Source organism: Alligator mississippiensis, chromosome 1 (assembly GCF_030867095.1).
Source record: "Alligator mississippiensis isolate rAllMis1 chromosome 1, rAllMis1, whole genome shotgun sequence".
Lineage (NCBI taxonomy): Eukaryota > Metazoa > Chordata > Crocodylia > Alligatoridae > Alligator > Alligator mississippiensis.
In genome coordinates, this window is record NC_081824.1 from 251,978,728 (window position 1) to 251,997,499 (window position 18,772).

The 18,772-nt window shown below is 49.0% G+C and overlaps 1 protein-coding gene across 1 annotated transcript in view; it reads left to right on the top strand.

The window, feature by feature from the left end:
- VANGL1 (VANGL planar cell polarity protein 1) overlaps positions 1 to 18,772 on the top strand; it is a 69,483-nt gene that overhangs the window by 20,362 nt on the left and 30,349 nt on the right. The gene's annotated exons all lie outside the window — the stretch shown is intronic.

Genomic DNA, 18,772 nt, shown 5'->3' on the forward strand with positions numbered 1-18,772 from the left:
ATGGGGCATGGAGGGCTGTTAAGAGAGTTGGCTCTCTCTGGAGAAAGCTGAAGGCGTGCTCTCAGAAATACTTGCGTGTCAACCACAGGCATTCCCACATGTGAGCTCTAGCATGGGTGACTGGTGCCTCCCAAGTCTGGGGAGGGGCACTAGCTGGGCATGACCGGGGGAGCGTGTGGGGTGGCGGGTGTCCCTCCAGCAGCCCATCATGGTGACTTGGGGGTTCCCCCAGTGGCCAATTGCTGGGGGGTCCCAGCAGCAGAGCCAGTTGGGGGGGGGGGGGGATGAGTGTTGTCTGTGCTCCCCTACCAGCTGGAGCACTCACTCCTAGGGGAGGCACATGCCCCTGCTACATGTCACCTGGTAGCTCTAGCTGTGTTTTCAGGAATGAGGCAGCATGGTTTGGCTTTGATTTGACTTTTGGGGCTGTGGCTTCATTTGTTGGTGCCTGGTACATTTGTTCTGATGTTGCAAGGGTGCATAATGAACTGCTAGACCTGGGAGTGCTCTGGGAGCTCTTGGGTTCCATTCAACACCCTACTTCTCCTGGGCTTTTGCCCCTCCAAGGTCCAGGAACATGGCTAGCACGCTTTGGAAAGGGGAAGCTGGTCTCTGGTTCCCTTGCCCTATGCAACTGATAGTCTGGGATCTGTTGATGTCTCCCAAGCTTTGGAGTGGGTGGAGGGGGAGGGGGAAAGCCACCTGACTTCAAGTGTAAAAGGGAGGAGTTGTCAACTGCATGGAACAGCTGTTCTGTTTATCCTGTCCAAACCCCCGTGGTACACACTGATCTATTGCAGATGGACTGATTAGTGTTGGCTGGTTTATATGGATATGCAATCAGTCTCTTGCAGCGCTTAGCTTAGCAGTAGAATTGCTTTGAAGCATGCTTAGTAGTTAGAGCAAGAGCCTGAGATTTGAGACTTTTGGACCTTGCTCCTGCCTGTGCTGCTGACTCTGACTTTGGAGCACAGTGAGAGTGACTGGGCTATACCTCTCCTCTGCAAAACAAGCAACCAGAGGCTTGCTCTTTCTGACTCTTTTCAGGGGAGGAGGGGAGAGGTATGGGACTTGTCTTGTTTGTAAAGCTCCGAAAGGCCTTTCCCAGCAGAATGGGAGCGCTGCCTGGGTGACCTTGGATCACAGAATGCTGTGACTTTTTTTTGGGGGGGGGGGGAATGGTTTTCAAGTTGGAGCAAGTGGCTAAAACCAGAACAGCTGGACAGAGAGGGAGTTAGCCTTGTTAACCTGAAATCAAGTAGAAGGCAGAGCTACATTACACCTTGCAGAGTAATTTGGAGATAAGCTTTTTGTAAGCAACAGCTCCCTTTGTCAGAGCCACAATAGAGAGAAGTGCATGTTAGTACTTTAGGCCCTGAGGGTGCAGTGATGCAATTGCTGTCCTGATGGCAAGATCTGTATCTAAAGTTGGTATAGGCTATCCATTTTTTTACTAGAAATAAAAAGTTAAAAACATAAGTTTAAAAAGTGGAAACTCGGCTTCTGAGAGTTTGCTGGCAGGCCAAATAGTGATACATGGCAGGTTGGTTCCAGTGTGATATGGAGGCCTGACTCCTACAAAGACTTTGCATCCTTAGCTTTAAGCAGGCAAATGATCCCATTGAAATGGTGCTTGAAGGTCAGAACCTGCTTGAACCTCTACAGCTTTGGGGCTTCAAGATTTTAATGGGGCTTTTGTCTCTTATCATTGTATCAAATGATCTGTCTCCACCTTGCTTCTTTTTGCATGGTTCAGTGGCTCTCTGGGAAGAGCTACATTTCCCATCCCATTGCATGTTGCCTATCAAAACCCAGTAACACTGGCCTGAATTTGGAGTTACAGTATAACCCAGGGACGGGCAATTGTTTTGGGCAGAGGGCCGCTTACTGAGTTTTGGCAAGCCATCGAGGGCCACATGACAGGCAGCCCAGGGCAGATTAATATTAATTTTCTAGATTTTTTTTTTTAGGGGCCTCGCGGGCCAGATAGAATGGCCTGGCAGGCTGCATCCAGCCCCTGGGCCGTGTTTTGCCCACCCCGGTATAACCTCATCAAACCATGTATCTTCCTTGTCTCCCCTCCCCTTCCCCCTCCCCTCCCCAATTTTTTTTTTTTCTCACTGTCAAGAAACGCATTCAAATTGGTGGTATTCCCTTCAAGGTACATGCATTTATCATTTCAGTTTATCTAAAGATAAGTCCCTGAGGATTTGATTGCAAGGCTCAGACTTAGACCAGTAATTTGTGGTGGCATCTCTACTGTTAGTGTGAAAAGACGAGGCTTTGCTGTAGCTTAGCACCTTGGGGCTCCTGCCCAGCCACTGCTCCCCTAATCACTCCAGCTACAACAACAGCTGGAGTCTCCAGGCCTCCCCCTCCTTCCTCTGGCTTCCAGATTCTGCATCTGCCCAAGAGGGCAGTGCAGGGAGCTCAGGAAGAGGTCAAGGCTGTATAGCACAGGGGTGGGCAAAATGTGGCCTGGGGGCCGGATGTGGCCCTCCAGGCCATTCTATCCAGCCTGCGGGTCCCCCCCAAAATTAAGAAAATTAATATTTATCTGCCCCTGGCTGCTTGTCATGTGGCCCTCAATGGCTTGCCAAAACTTGGTAAGCAGCCCTCTGTCTGAAATAATTGCCTGCCCTTACACATGGCAGAGCAGTGGGGGAGACCCACATGGAGTCATTTGCAGCAGTGGGGAGGAGTTCCTGTGCAGGTACCTGCTGCAATAGGGGGGTTGGTCCATGTGACATGCAGCCTGTGGCACGTGGGGCCCCCAGCTGTTTGCATCTCTCCAAATACAGGTGTCTTCTTACTGCTCAGTGGCTGACTCTTTTTTTTTTTATCCTGGACACCATAGCGTTCCAGAGTACCCACCACCACTTGGCAACTTGTTTGTTATGGAGTTTAAAGCATCTGGAACCACCAGCTGCAAAACTGAGTCCACACAGTAAGAGCACATAGTTTGCTCCCATTTTAGTGCTAATCTTTAGCTGCAAGGGCAGTGTTCATAAACACCTGTTCCCAATTGAGAACTTGCTCTTGTAAAGGCCAAGAGTGAAAGTGGGGAGCATCACCTGTTGGTAGTGCAGCAGTGCTCCATCTTGTACCCAGACTCCATTGAGTGTGGCTCTTTGCACAGACAATCAGGCAGTGAAGCTGGTATCTACCCTCTTCTCCCCCTCCCCCAAAAAACAACCAAATTATAATGTAAATGAAAAGCTTACAGCCAGTTAGAAATGTTTTGTAGGTACAGGAAAAGTTGGAAGGTCAGTCATTTCAAAACCTCCTACCATACAGCTTTAGTTCATAGAGGCTTCATGTCCACACCTCAAAAGGCTTGGCTGCGTTGTATCATGGAGGCAAAGGAAAGCCATCTCTGGGTTGGGAGCCAGTGTGACCTAATGTGCAAAGCTCTGGGGATCTGGGTGCTGTTCCTGTTTGCCCCTACCTGCCAGATCATTTTGGGCAAGGCACTTTCCCCTCTGTGACTCAGTTTTCCCATTTCCAAATTAGAGAAAACAATGACTGCTCTGGCTTTGATCTGTGATGAAAGTGTTAGAGAAGAGCCAAGTCTTGTTGTGGCTGCTTCAAAACAGAAAGGCGAGATCTCTAGAGCTGACTGCAGCAGAGAGAGTCCTTACATCAGTAGTGGAAGGTCGGAGAGGCTGCCAGTGTGAGGAGAGCGAAAGAGCAGCAATAGAGAGATGCGAGTCTTGTGACTGCTGGTGTGGACAAGCCTGTGTAGGGCTTTTGGAACGAGTGGCATAACCGTGAACTGAAACTGGCCTGAACAAGAGCTGAACAGTGCTCAGTTACTTTCATCCCCAGCCAGTGACCTGCTGGAAGGCTGGATGAAATGTTGAGGACGTGACCAAGTCGGAGATTCCCATTTAGCAGATTCAGTTGCCCAAGTTAAGATCCTCTTGCGCTAGGATTTTTCTCCGACTGGGAGGTGTTTTGGGATTTGCAGTGGCCTGTCTGAGATGGAGTTGGACTAAAGGATCACACAGCTAGTTTCTATCCCTACTTTATGTTGTAAGTTAGCAGCACTTGCTGCAGGCTGGTGATGGCAGAAGGCATGGAAGAGTTTGAGGGCCACTTCTATTACAGTTGAGCAAAAATATGTGGGTGAGGGGAGCTGATGAGAGATGAGTAAATGGTCTGGGAACATGAGAGTGGGTTGGAAAGCAAATAGTAGGAGTGAATACAGAAACAGAAGGAAACGGAGGTAGGGGTGAGAGAGAAATAAATCCTTGTTTCACTGGGAGAGGGGGTGGATAGATTGGTTACCAACTCCTCTGACCTATTTGTTGCGTTGCATATCCAGGTATCCATTGCTTTCAGTCCAGTTCATGCAGAAGCATTGGCTCACTTGGTTCATAGCTTGCTAGGGAGGAGGAAAATCCCTCTTGGTTTTTAATCTGGCCACCATATTTAGTGTCTTCCTCTGGAGTGAATATCCTTTCCCCACCCTAAAGCATTACTAGTCTAGACAACTCAGGAAAATGAATGGTTTCACATTTTGACTTGCGCCTGATAATTATTGGTCTGTAAACCTTGATAGGATGCACAGGTGTCTGACACAAAATATCAGGTATTTCAGGTTAGAAAAGTCCAAGAATGGGTCATTGAATTGTTTTCCACCCTCTTTTTTGGTTGGGAGGGGCACAGGGTGGGGCATGGGAGGAGTGGGGCTGATGATTATGTTTATTTACCCAAAGTTAGTTGTGCAATGACAGGTCAGTCCTAGCAGACACAGCAGTTTTAGCCAGCTGTTGGGAAGTGGTTTCACCTTTGCAGCAAGTTACTTCTAAAAGGAGTCTGCCAATGGGCATGGAGCAGATGTTACATATGTAGCAGGAGGTGTGCCATTCTCCTACAATAAACTGGGAGTGTGCAGGCTTTTGTGCCATTTCTCCCTTAAGAAACATGATGAACTTCTTCTTTCAACCAAGAAGATCTCTTCTGTGCGCAAATTACTCATGTAGAATGAAAGCCTGTATGCTTCCCGGCTGCTTGACTCCTCTGGAGGACCTGGAGAAGTCGAACAGCAGCTGCTTCCCATGCCTTCCCCAGGCCAGGGTAACATGGGTCTGGGGCAGGTGAGGGGAGCAGGCGAGAGGGGATGTACACAGGCTGGAATGCCTGCACACTCCTGTCTATGACTTGATTGATTTCCCTTCCCTAGCCTTCCCCCCCACTGTCCCCCCGAAGTGCTGCAAATTTCTGACAGATTTGCAACATAGAAATGAGCGCCTGTTCATACCCAGTATCTCCTCATCAAACCAAGATCAGGATGAATCTGGCTGTGGCACTTGTAGTCTGTTACATGCGTTTTGGGGCTGTCTGTAATTGAGAGATGCTTTAGTATTTGCATAAGTAGCATCGTGGCTGCAGAAAATGCCTATCGGATCTTTACTCATTTTTCTGCAAATGCAGGATATGATCTGCTGCTGAAAAGTCAGTTTAAGCATCTGATACAGTTTTCCTCAATTGTCACTTGAAAGGGACTGCACTCCTACCCCCCGAACTCAGAATGGCCAACCCTTGCTTTCCCCACAAAGCTGCCTACAGAAGTCACTAATACTAGCAGGTAACATACTGTTGTGCATGTAATGACCAGAAACAGCAGATGCAGTTACCATATCTAACGGAAAGCCCGAAGTTAACCTTTTACAGAAGAAGATACAATCTTTTTTTATCAAGAGTACATGGTGAATGTCCACTTTTTTTTTTTTTTTGCTCACAGATTGCAGTGCAAAGTAGGACAAATGTGCACTGGCAGAGCTGTGTATGGGGAAGTTTACACACCTTCTGATTTGACTTCGGCAGCACAATCAGTTCCTTTCACCAGGGCTGGAAGTTAAACAAACAGCAAGCCAGGCACTTGTGAAACTCTTATCAGGGTTTTTTCAGTGCTTAATGATCTAATTTGATAAGCTGCCTCTTGTATCCAGGCCCCTTCACCAGCCTTAGTGGTCATAGTTTGCCAGCATGTGTGGGGGAGGAGCTGGAAGTCTGTCTGGAAATCAGTAGGGGGAAGTGGGGGTGGGGCGGGGAGCATAGGAAGCTATTTTCAAATCCAGTTCTGCCTAGTTGAACTTTTCCACGAGTGCCTGTGCTTGCTGAAACCAGGCATCTCTCAGACATCTCCAGTACCCAGGGTGACGTGTTCCCAGTTGGCAAGAACACTTGGTGCATTTTAATTGAATTTGGCTTTTAGGCCTGTTTTTGTTTGTCTCAAACATTGTCTCAACATGCGACAGAACTGCCTGTCTTTGCATCCAGGCTCTCAAAACAAGGTCCCCATGAACTGTAGGCTCTTCAGTATCCCCGTTTCCCTCCTCATCCGCCCCCTTCTCTTACCCCCACGTTCTCCAGCATAGGTTTTACTGCTTTGAGTCAGAACACCAGCCCATGAAGTTTGATGTTGTGCCTCTTTGCTGGAGGGGTTGCCACCATCAAGCTGGAAGGCCCTTGATGCATCTAGGCAATGGGTTGTTCCTCTGTATGTGGTGTTTCCTTCCAACCCCCAGGCAGTGATAAATCTTTGCCATGCAGCTAATGGTTTGCTTTACCTTTTTTAAGCTTGGTCTGTAACTACCTGTTTCTGTTATTAACTATGAGTCTGTCCAGTTTAGTATTTGAGTTGCAGACTTTCTGAGGGAGCGAGTCTTACAGGCTGAGAACATGTTGTTAAATGGAATTCTTTTTTAAGGACATTTTTTTTTTTTTGTTCCACAGATCAAATTAGCCAAATCGGCCAGATCAGTTCCAACTCTTTTCAGTCATTTAATAACCTTCTGTGGCCCTACTACTAGCAAGTATCCTCCACCACAACTTTTCAGCCTGGGACTTCAGATGCTTCCAAATTTTTTGGTAGGCATCCTATGTGCAGGCCCAAGCTTGGAGGCTTGGGGTTCAGGTCACATGCCCCCGAGTTTCCTTTTCCTTCAGCTATACAGCCAGAGAAGCAAGCTGGGGAGGAATCTCCCACTTCCATAAAGTTGGTGTGTAGCTGAGATCCACCCACTGGAAGTGGGCAAGCGGGAAGCTAACTATGAAGCTCTTGTAGGTAGTCCTGTCCACATGCAGACAAGGATTCACCCGGCACTACACAGTGCCATTTTAATTGCATTACTTTGGTCATAGTATTTTGCCTGCCAGGTAAATGCAGACTGTTCTGCAGTTGCACTGAGGATCCTGAGTGGGTTTAGGTGCCCATTCACTCTTCCACAGAGCATTCCCAAGGGGCCTTGGAGCCTTTGTCTTGGTAGGGCTGGGAGTAATCTCAGTGTTAAGCCAACACACTTGCACACAATGCAGTTCTTATCAGCTCTGTTCTCCCCCCACCTCTGCTCAGTGTACCACAGCATGTCTGGGAACTTCTCAGGAAGCATTCATTGCCCTTTCATGGAGAATTCAGGCCTGCAGGATGGTGCTTTTAAAGACTAACTGGTTCAGAAAGGCATAAGCTTTTGTGATCTACAGCTTACTTCAGATGCAGTGATATCAAGTGTTCAGGCACAGGTAGTGGGATGGAAATCCTAACTCCGACGACAAAAGCTTAAATGCCATTCTTTGTTTTGTCTTAAAACCTTGTGCGTCTCTCACCACACACCTTTGTGACAAAAGATGGCTTGTATTACCAAGTTCCCATTACGTACAGTTGCTGATTAGATGTGTCATTAGAGAGGGTCAAGAATTTCTTGGGGTAATATGTTTATCAGGCCGTTGGGACACGGTTAGACAAGCTTTCAAATGTCTTGTTAAACATTTGAAAGTTTGTCTAATTCTGCTCCAACTATGCATTTGGTCCAATAAAGATATCACCCCAAGAAATCCTTGCTTCTCACATAATTCCTGAACCATCATGGCTGTAACATAATTCTAACACTGTCATTTGAGAGAGGTCAGGTTCTTTGAGTAGATGTGATATCTTTTATTAGACTAACTGAGTAGTTGGAAAAAATTTCTTTGCAAGCTTTCGGGTGCGATCGCCCTTCTTCAGGTATAGGATGTCTCTGCTGTTCTGAGGCTCCAAGGAATGAGAGAAGGGAAAAGTGTGGCAGGATATCAGCGATAATGTAAATAGGTAGAGATAAGCAAGACAAAAGGTAGAACAGGGAAGGAAGGAGGGGGAGCCAAAGGGGTGAGTAAGGGAGACTCTACAGTAGTAGTAGTGATTCAGGGTAGACCATTTGAGAGAAGGAAATAAAAAACTTGTAAATCTAATGTAGCCTGCCCCAATTTGGCCTTTTGTGCTGGTAATAAGTGCCAGGGTCATGACCTGGATACTAAGGTCCTTCCAGCAAAAGAACAGGCCTAGCACAGACTGACTGCAAGCTTCCCATACGTACCACCTGACTTTCCTGGGCATTGGCAAGGTGAGAAAGGCTACAGTAATGCCAACTTTCATGAAAAAATCACAAGGCTCCTGATTTCCAAGTCAGACTAACTCTGACTCATGATCTCCCAATAGAGAGATCAAATCTTGGGATTTTTTCCTCTGGCACGTTTTGAGAGCACCAAACTGGTAAGTCTCTGGAGGGGAAGGGGTTGGGTGGGGGAGGGAGAGAAGGGGCAGGGGAGGAGGCAGATGGAGGTCCCCATGGTAAGGGAGGGAGTGGGGTAGGGGCTGGGGTGAATGGGGCCCTGGGAATGGGGTGGGTCATGTGACAGCCATGGACAGCTTGTCCAGAGGTGCAAAAAAAAAAGAGAGGGGGCAAGGGGCCTTGGCTCCCTGCCACTGTGTATACCCCCCGGGGGAGGCATGGGGGCACGTTTCCCCTTAGATTTGTGTGCAGGACGGAGGCAGACTGCCTGCTGCAGGCTGGGGCTCTGCACCCTGCTGCCTTTGCCCCAACAGCCATGCAATGCTGCCAGGCAGGCAGGGGACATGGCTTGGCCAGTGCACGGCTCCCAGGACAAAGGTAGCAGGGCACAGAGACTCAGTCCGCAGCGGGCAGCCTGCTTCTGTCCCTTGCCCAGATCTGAGGGTCACATTCCCCCCTGCCTCCTCCAGGGGTGCATGCAGCGGCAGGGAGCTGCGGCCCCTCGCTCCCAAGCTACAGTACCCTGCATACTGCTAGGATGTGTGGGGACCCCCCTCCCTGGGCCACTCGCACCCCCCCCCCCCCCCCTCCAATGATTTACCTTCCAAATCTCTTGTTTTTTGTTTTTAAGAGTTTGTCTCATGATCTTTAACATGGTGGGGTTGGCGGTACTGGAGACCAGCTCTTCAGTCTCAACAGTGAGGCTGCCTGCCAGCATATGCTGTGGGAGGCTGCTCACTACACCTGTGCTGTGCGCTCCAAAACTCTTTGCATTAGGCCACCAGACAATCTAATGCTGGGTTGTGGTTGGTGTCTAGGGCTAAGTCTGAATCGTGAAAGGCTTCTTCCTCTGTCCTAGTTATGACCTATCTAGTCTTCCCCACATTTAGACAAAGATCACACAGCACACAGCTGCTGTTCTGTGAGGCAGCACTCCCGCGCGCCCCCCCCCCCCCCCCGAGCCAGACACGGAAATGAATGTAGCAAAGCTCCTTGGAAATCGTTGCACTTGTGCTGGCAATCCCCACCCCAGGCCCTTTTGCTCCTGGAGACCAGGTACGGCAAGAGCACTTCACTAATTCTTCTTATGAGTTTTCCTTGCAGGGTACAGGACAGACTGCCTCAGAGCCAACTGCCTATACAGGGAGGCATTGGGCTTCTTATTGCAGACAGGAACGCTTTTTTCAAATTACGTTTATTGGCAATTCCCTCTTGTCACAAAGGAGCATAATGAAAAGTGCTAGTAGGTTTGTTGGAAGGTGAACAAGACTTGGCCAGTCTAGCTTGAGCTACCTATTTTGCCTTATGTTCCATGACCTGCATCGGCCGCAGTCCCCCCACCCCCCAAACCTGCTTTTCATAGATTCATAGATGTTAGGGTCGGAAGGGACCTCAATAGATCATTAAGTCCGACCCCCTGCATAAGCAGGAAAGAGTGCTGGGTCTAAATGACCCCAGCTAGATACTTGTCTAACCTCCTTTTGAAGACCCCCAGGGTAGGGGAGAGCACCACCTCCCTTGGGAGCCCGTTCCAGACCTTGGCCACTCGAACTGTGAAGAAGTTCTTCCTAATGTCCAGTCTAAATCTGCTCTCTGCTAGCTTGTGGCCATTGTTTCTTGTAACCCCCGGGGGCGCCTTGGTGAATAAATCCTCACCAATTCCCTTCTGTGCCCCCGTGATGAACTTATAGGCAGCCACAAGGTCGCCTCTCAACCTTCTCTTGCGGAGGCTGAAAAGGTCCAGTTTCTCTAGTCTCTCCTCGTAGGGCTTGGTCTGCAGGCCCTTGACCATATGAGTTGCCCTTCGCTGTACCCTCTCCAGGTTATCCGCATCCTTCTTGAAGTGCGGCGCCCAGAATTGCACGCAGTACTCCAACTGCGGTCTGACCAACGCCCTATAGAGGGGAAGTATCACCTCCCTGGACCTATTTGTCATGCATCTGCTGATGCACGATAAAGTGCCATTGGCTTTTCTGATGGCTTCGTCACACTGCCGGCTCATGTTCATCTTGGAGTCCACTAGGACTCCAAGATCCCTTTCCACCTCCGTGCCACCCAGCAGGTCATTCCCTAGGCTGTAGGTGTGCTGGACATTTTTCCTCCCTAGGTGCAGCACTTTGCATTTCTCCTTGTTGAACTGCATCCTGTTGTTTTCTGCCCACTTGTCCAGCCTATCCAGGTCTGCCTGCAGCTGTTCCCTGCCCTCCAGCGTGTCCACTTCTCCCCATAGCTTTGTGTCATCTGCAAACTTGGACAGAGTACATTTCACTCCCACGTCCAAGTCGCTGATGAAGACATTAAAGAGTATCGGTCCAAGGACCGAACCCTGCGGGACCCCACTGCCCACACCCTTCCAGGTCGAGACCGACCCATCTACCACGACTCTTTGGGTGCGACCCTCTAGCCAATTCGCCACCCACCGGACTGTGCAGTCATCCACATCACAGCCTCTTAATTTGTTCACCAGTATGGGGTGGGATACCGTATCGAAGGCCTTCCTGAAGTCCAGGTATACGACATCCACCCCTCCTCCTGTGTCCAGGCGTTTCGTAACCTGGTCATAGAAAGAGACTAGGTTGGTCAGGCACGATCTGCCCGCCACAAACCCATGCTGGTTTCCCCTCAGCATAATTTGCCCTGCCGGGCTCTCACAAATGTGAGCCTTGATAATTTTTTCAAATACTTTACCAAGGATGGAGGTGAGACTGACCGGCCTATAGTTGCCCGGGTCCTCCTTCCTCCCCTTTTTGAAAATGGGGACCACGTTAGCCCTTTTCCAGTCCTCCGGGACTTGGCCCGTGCGCCACGAGCATTCGAATATTCCCGCCAGTGGCTCTGCAATGACGTCGGCCAGTGCCTTCAGCACCCTCGGATGGAGCCCATCCGGGCCTGCCGACTTAAAGGCATCCAGTTCTTCCAAATGACTCTGCACTACCTCAGGATCTACGCATGGAAGTCTGTCGCCTTGCTGCTGCCTCTCTACAACCCCAGTGAGAGACTTGTCGTGCCCCTCGCTTAGGAACACTGAGGCAAAGAACTCGTTGAGGAGTTCAGCCTTGTCCCCCCTATCTGTCACCAATTGCTTCTGCCCATTTAGCAGGGGTCCTATTCCTCCCTGGAGCAGGGGTCCTATTCTTCCCTGGAGCAGGGGTCCTATTCCCCCCTGGGCACCTCCCTGGGCTCCTTTGTTCGAGTAGTTGCCTTTGGGAGCAGGTATTCCACCTAAACAGCAGGCTTTTACATGTTGCTTTACATCTAGACCTGGACTCTGGCTCCCAAATACTGGTGTGGCAATGAGGCTCAGAGGTCAAAAGAGAAGCTAACCTGGCCAGCATTATCTCCCGGGCCCTTTCTCATTCCTTACATGGCCTCAGTTGCCTCATTTCACCTTCCCATACCTTGGTTTCCCTGGGACAGGAACCTTGCCTGAAGGATGCTGTCATTGATCTAGGTCCCTTGTTGAATGGAGATGCACTAGTAAAATATGTGGCCCTGGGTCCTTGCAACCTCCTGGCCCAGAGGCTCTGCCTTCCAGAGTATGATGGGCAACACGCATCTCTGCAGCTTTGTATCCCTGATGAAATGCGCATAGAGCTCTGTATATTGGGCACTAGCTTACGTAACAGTCACACTCTGCTCCTGCAGCCGAGACCAACAGCAAAGAGTAATCATTGTTCCCGGAAGTGATGGTTTGGCATTTTTTGAATACTTGTACTTAATAGTTCAGAAGTCTGCAAGTGTACTCGGTTGGTTAGTGTCAATTATTAATCCCCCTGGCCTTCAGTGCCTGTTACAATGCAACTCTGAAGGGCAGGCTGCTAAACATTATCTTCCAGAAACAGAGGTAGCAGAGGAAATGCCTTTGGTTAAGTTTGCTGGGATTCTCCTCCTCGGCCTGGTTTTGCAAAACCAACTCAAGAGCGGACAGCAGTACAAGCACCAGGGTCCTACCCCGTACTTATCGGTTTGTCATCTCATTTCCTCTGCTGTTGTCCATGCCCTCAAAACTCGGCCCACATGCCACCCACTGTGTCAGATGCCCTTCCCCACACTCCTGTGAATTTCCTGGCCAGCCACTGAAGAAAAAACCATGCTACTTGTAAACATTGCAACATCCCATGCCCCTTACCACTGCCTCCCCACTGAGCCTGCTGGGGTACTGAGGTTGCCCCAAAGTGATAAACCATATTCAAGTACAAACCTAGGCTTCACAGCTGCTTGTGCACTCTCTTTTATATGAACAAGTTTGTGCAGAAAACGATTGGCTAATCACAGAGCCCACCCTGAGGGGAGAATTGTAAGGGAGACTAGTCTCTCTTGCTGCCTGTTTACATCTCCCTTCCTCACGTGCATAACCCTTTACCTGCGTGGAGTGCCAAACTCCAGCTGGTTGGAGCAGGCAGGAGCATAAACTAACACTGACTGGATTCACTCCAGCAACTCTCCAAGTAGTGCAGAGGCAAGCTAGTGCAACTCAAGGGTCATCCTACAGGTCCTCTTCAGTGTCCAGGACAGACAAGTTCTCCCCTGGATCCCTGGGAAAGGAATCGTAAAGCAGTTCAACTGACTGCAGTGCAAAGAACTGCAGGATATGGCCCCTTCCCAGCACTCTTAGCACTCCTGACAAGTGAACCCAGTACCAGTGTTTCATAGCATGATTGCTTCATCTCATGTTGTGACGCTACCTAGTGAGAAATAAATTAGAGTTAACTCTGCAGTGAGGGCACACTCTGCATGGGGAGCTGAGAGTTTGGAGGCAGGGTGTGTGCATATATGTGGTAGGGTGTCTGCCCACTAATGCAGAGCCTTGAAAAGTCCCTGGTTACTGTGTACACAGACCTGCACCAAAATGGTAAAGTAGGAATTGTAACACTCTGGCACATGCCTGTGGTTTCACTTATTGTGCAAGAAGGTGGTGAACACTCTCAGACTTCTGTCTGCTGCTTTGCTCATCCTATCACAGACTTGCACAGAAACAGAGTAGTTCCAGGAATCGGTATTAGTTGAATCTGAGCACAAAGTTAGCCTAGAAGGCAGTTTAGGATGGGCTGCTCTTTTAGCTGCATATCCATCCTGGCGCCTGCTCCTCAGCAGTGAGTCACTGCTTGTCATGTTTTGGGATGCCAAGAGAGACTCCTGTAGGATGAAACAATCGCATGGAAGGATGCTCAGATTCAGTGATATGGAAAAATGTCTTTGAGTCCCAGGACATGTGTCCCAGAACTGTTAACCATGTGGCCTGCTGGAAAGAGAGCCCATTTCTGGATTAGCACTGACAAAGCTCCTCAGCAGCCTTTCCAGCAAGATAAGAGGCTGTTTTCATCACCCCAACAGATGGAGCCTCTCTTGCATGCAAAATCTCTTGCGAATTTAAAATAATTTCTAATAGCAGCTAAGAAGGCTTCCTCCTGCTTTACTTGGAGCTAAAACTCTCTTTGCCCTTCCTTAATGTTCTCAGTTCTTAATGTGTAGGCACAGGGGAAGAAGTTCTTGGTAGCATGTGCGGAGATGCTTCAGGCGGCTCGTATTGCAGATGCATGATTCCTGAGTTAGACATGAAGTATCTTTAAAGCTTGGACCACATACCTGTTGTGTTAAAATTGAGGTGGCTTACTGAGTAACAAGGAATATATTTTTCCCCTCCGTCCAAGAAAAGAAAAGAGGGCATGTAGGAGAGGTTACAGTGCTTATGTAAGGGCTTTGTTTTTTACTGTTTTTTTTTTTTTTTTTTTCCGGTACCAAAATTCATTGGCTACATGAACAGGGATGAACCCTATGAAGCTAACAGAAGAGCAGCAGTGTAACTAGGGGGTGGGTGAGAGGATATCTGCCTTGGGGCGCCGAAGCATCCCCTACCTCCATAGGATCCCAGAAGCATTATTATGCTGGGAACGGCCGAACAGCTTCAGGCTGCTCTTGCTTTACACAGTGCCAGGGAGGGAAGAGCACGTGGGGCAGCAGCTCAGCTGGGACTGCTTGGTAGAAGTTCCAGGCTGGGTTGCCCCTCCCCAACTGCTCTCCTGTAGGTTTTGCCCCAGGCACCAGCTCAGCTTGTTACACCACTGCGGAGAGGCTTCATATGCTGGCATTGAACTTGGTGCAGAGGATGGGGATTTTACACCACGCTCCCTAGGAGCTGTTGATGCTCCAATTACATTAGTAACTGTGGCATGAGTCAAGGCAGCCCTTGGCACTGCCTAAACTAGGACTGAACAAATTGCTTTCAACGCTAGAGTTGTGGGAGCCCAGATTTCACCCCTCGATTCCTGCACCAGCAGGGGCCGATCGGTCCCAGGGCATGCTTGTCATGATCTGCTAAAGCATGATGTCTGTTTTAAAAAGGTGTGTCACTATTATTGGAACAGAAATTCCTGCAGTAATGGGGCATGGAGCAGGGAGGGGGTGCTTTCCCCCTCTTGAGTTCCTCCATCTTAGGCATCCTTTGACTGAAGAAGAGCATGGGCACATATATAGTAGGTTTTTCTCATGCTCTCTGCCAGTGGTGTCTCATCACTGACAGAAGAAGGCAACTTACAGAGTCTAAAGGAAAATGCCCTCTCCAGCAAGGGGATCAAGGATGGTTTGGACCCCAGGAGTCAGGCGAGTGCCCCTAGGTGGAACACCAGCAACAGGTCGTAAACCGCTGTTCCTGACAGGCTTAGTCTGTATTCAAATGACTGACCTAGAGGCAAGACTCCATCACTCCTCATCCCGCGATCTGTCCAGGCCTCTCTTCACTGGACGGTTTGGCACAAGCTCTATGTGCTCTTGCTGCTGAGATCTTTCTTGTAAGCAGGGTGGATAAAAATCACCAATTAAAAAAAAAAAAATTATATATATATATATTGGATTTTTAAAAACTTTAAAAATTTTTTTATTTAATCATTTTTTAAATTTTTTATTTCGTAAGATCCTTTTTAAAAAAAACAAAAACCTATATAGTTTTAATTTAAGATATATTAAAGCTCAAAGATATTATTGTGGAACAAGGATTATAACTTCAAATTTTATATACTCTTTGATAGAGGTGCACCGATACATTGGTCCGATATCAGATTAGCACCAATACAGGCAGTCCTCGGACTTACAGCACAATTGATTCCTGAAAACTGCGTCTTAAGTGGAAAAGTTGTAACTGGGAACCAATGTTCTCATAAGAAACAATGTTATAAATGGGGGATTGGTTCTTGAACCAAGGCCCGATACCTTATTTTCACCAAAAATACCTCAATTTTGTACTCGATCAATTATAGATGAGTAATATAGCTACATTCATGTATTAATATTGTAAATATCAATCATATTGATTTGGAAGGACTTCTGTGAGGTGACTTTGCTGGACTTTTTGAAGGGTTTTTGGCTGGAGTCTTCTCAGGAGTCTTGGTTGCAGGTTTTTCTGGAGTCTTGTCTGCTTTCTTAAAGAAAGTGTCCAAGGAAGTTTAGACAGATGTTTTCCAGAGAGATGGGTGATGCAGCGAACTTGTTCGCTAGTGTGGCGTTGCATCGGATCAAGCGTTGTAAAGTCGAAACTGACCTCAGAAAGTTGGAACGGTGTCAATTTATAAACATTGTAAGTGCAAAATGTTGCAACTCGAAACATTATAAGTCAAGGACTGCCTGTATAAAGAAAATTGACTATATCAGAAATCGGCCTGATGTGACTTATAATTTGGCTAATAAATGCCTGTGCTGTGCACAGCTGCAGCACAGCACATAGGCAGCAAGGAGCATAGCCTGGCAACTTGAAGAGCTGTGTGCGGCTGGTAAGTCTGTTGTGATGGGAGGGGCAGAGGGAAGGAAGGGGAATGGGGGGCAAATCAAAGCCTCCACAATGAGGGAGGGAGTGGGAGTGGAGCTGGGGTAGGCTCTGCCCAGCTGAGGCAGGGTGCAGGCTTGTTTGGGAGGTGGGGGGGTAGCTCCCACTGCTGCGCACACACTGGGAGGGCATTGGGGGGGTGGGTGTGCCCCTGGATCTGCGCGGGTGGGGTGGGCTGCCACTGCGGGTCAGGGCCAGGACTGTGCTGGGCTCTTCCCATTGGGGGGGAGAAGGGGGTTGGGTCAGGGCTGCACTCAAAGGTGGGGGGCCTAAGGTTAATTTTGGGGTGGCTGTAGCCCCCCCCCGTGGCCCCCTCCTAGTGCCACTGCCACCACCTGCCCTGAGCACAGCCTTGCCCAGCCCCTACCTGGAAGAGCTTGGCATGGCCCCAGCCCATAGCTGCCGCCCACCCTGCCCTGCCCCGCCCCATGCAGATCTAGGGGCACATGCCCCCCCCATGCCTTCCAGGATGCACGCAGCTGTGGGAGCTGCCCCCCTGTGCCCCCTGCATGAGCCGTGGCTCCATCCTGCACCCCACCGTGCCTCAGCTGTGCAGCACATTCCCCAGCCTCACTTCCTCTCTCACCGCAGGGTGCCTTGATCTACCTCCCAGCCCCTTCTCTCCCCCCTCCCTTCCACTACAACAGACTTACCAGCTGGATGCAGCTCTTCAGAAATTGGATTGGTATCAGCTGATATGCCTTCTTAAAAATTGGCTGTTGGCCCCCAAAATCTCTATTGGTGCACCCCTACTGTTTGAGACAATATATTCATGTAACTTTTCTAGAAAAGTTTTATAAATAGGTCATAATGGGCCATGGGCTATATTAGGGGCTCATTCTTATGGGGTTCCCAGAGGATCCTCTATAGATCAGTAAAGATTTAAGAAAACTGCTCTACCCAATGGGACTCAGTGCTGTCTAGAAGATCCCATTAAACATCTCTGTGATGCTTAGCTTCAGTTCTCAAACTGTGGGTTTGTGTCTTCAGAGATAACATCCTTGTTAACAGCAGTATGTGGAGATGAGAAAGAACACACCTGATTACCTACCCATGAGCCCTGTTATCTCTCTGCAAGTTTGTCTACACAGGGTCAAGCCCTTACCTCGCTTTAAAAGTGCAGTTTCAAGAAGTTAAATGAATAAAGGATAGCAAACAACAAGAATGCGCTTTTTGTAGAAAACAGTAATTAAATCAAGATGTCCTCACTAGAGGTGCACGGATATATTGGATCAGTACTGATATGAAGAAAATGATCTATATTGGCCCTATGGGGCTGATAATTTGACTGATAAATGCCCGTGTTGCATGCAGCCACAGCACAGCATGGATCCGAGCCAGCAGCATGGAGAGCTGCCTCCAGTTGGTCAGTCGGAAGGGGATTCATAGATGTTAGGGTTAGAAAGGACCTCAGTAGGTCATTGAATCTGACCCCCTGCCCGGGGCAGGAAAGAGCGCTGGTGTCAGACGACCCCAGCTAGGTGCTTGTCCAGTCTCCTCTTGAAGACCCCCAGGGTAGGGGAGAGCACCATGTCCCTTGGAAGCCCATTCCAAATTCTGGCAACCCTTACTGTGAAGAAGTTTTCTAATATCCAACCTAAATCTGCTCCCCATCAATTTGTGGCCATTGCTCCTAGTTACTCCAGGGGATGCCCTAGTAAACAGGATATCTCCTATTCCCTGCTGCCCTCCCCTAATAAATTTATAGGCAGCCACAAGATCACCTCTCATCCTTCTCTTGTGAAGGCTGAAGAGATCTAGGTCCCTCAGTCTCTCCTCATAGGGCCTTGCCTGCAGCCTCTGACCATACAAGTGGCCCTCCTCTGAACCCTCTCAAGATTCTCCGCAACCCTCTTAAAATGCAGCGCCCAAAACTGGATGCAGTACTCCAGCTGCAGCCTGACCAGTGCCGCATAGAGGGGAAGCATTACCTCTCTGGATCTGTTTGTCATGCATCTGCTAATGCATGATAAAGTGCGGTTAGCCTTTTTGATCACTTTGTCACACTGACGACTCATGTTCATCTTGGAGTTGACTATGGCTCTAAGATCCCTTTTGGCTGTTGTGCTGCTGAGAAGGTCTTCCCTCAGCCTGTAAGAGTGTTGGTGGGTCTTTTTGCCCAGGCGCAGCACTTCACGCTTGTGTTTGTTGAACTGTGTTCTATTTTGTTCTGCCCATTTTGTAACCTAAATTAATAAAGGATAGCAAACAAGAATGCTTGTTGGGAGGGGGAAGGAAAGTGCTGAGGAGGGGCAGATCAACAACCACACCCCCCCATGGTGAGGGAGGGGGCAGGGGCAGAGGCTGCCCCCAGGGGGTGGGGGCACAGAATGGAGCCGTGGCTTGTTCCTGCTGCTGCTTGCACCCTGGGAGGATGGGGACAGGGAGGCGTGTGCCCCTG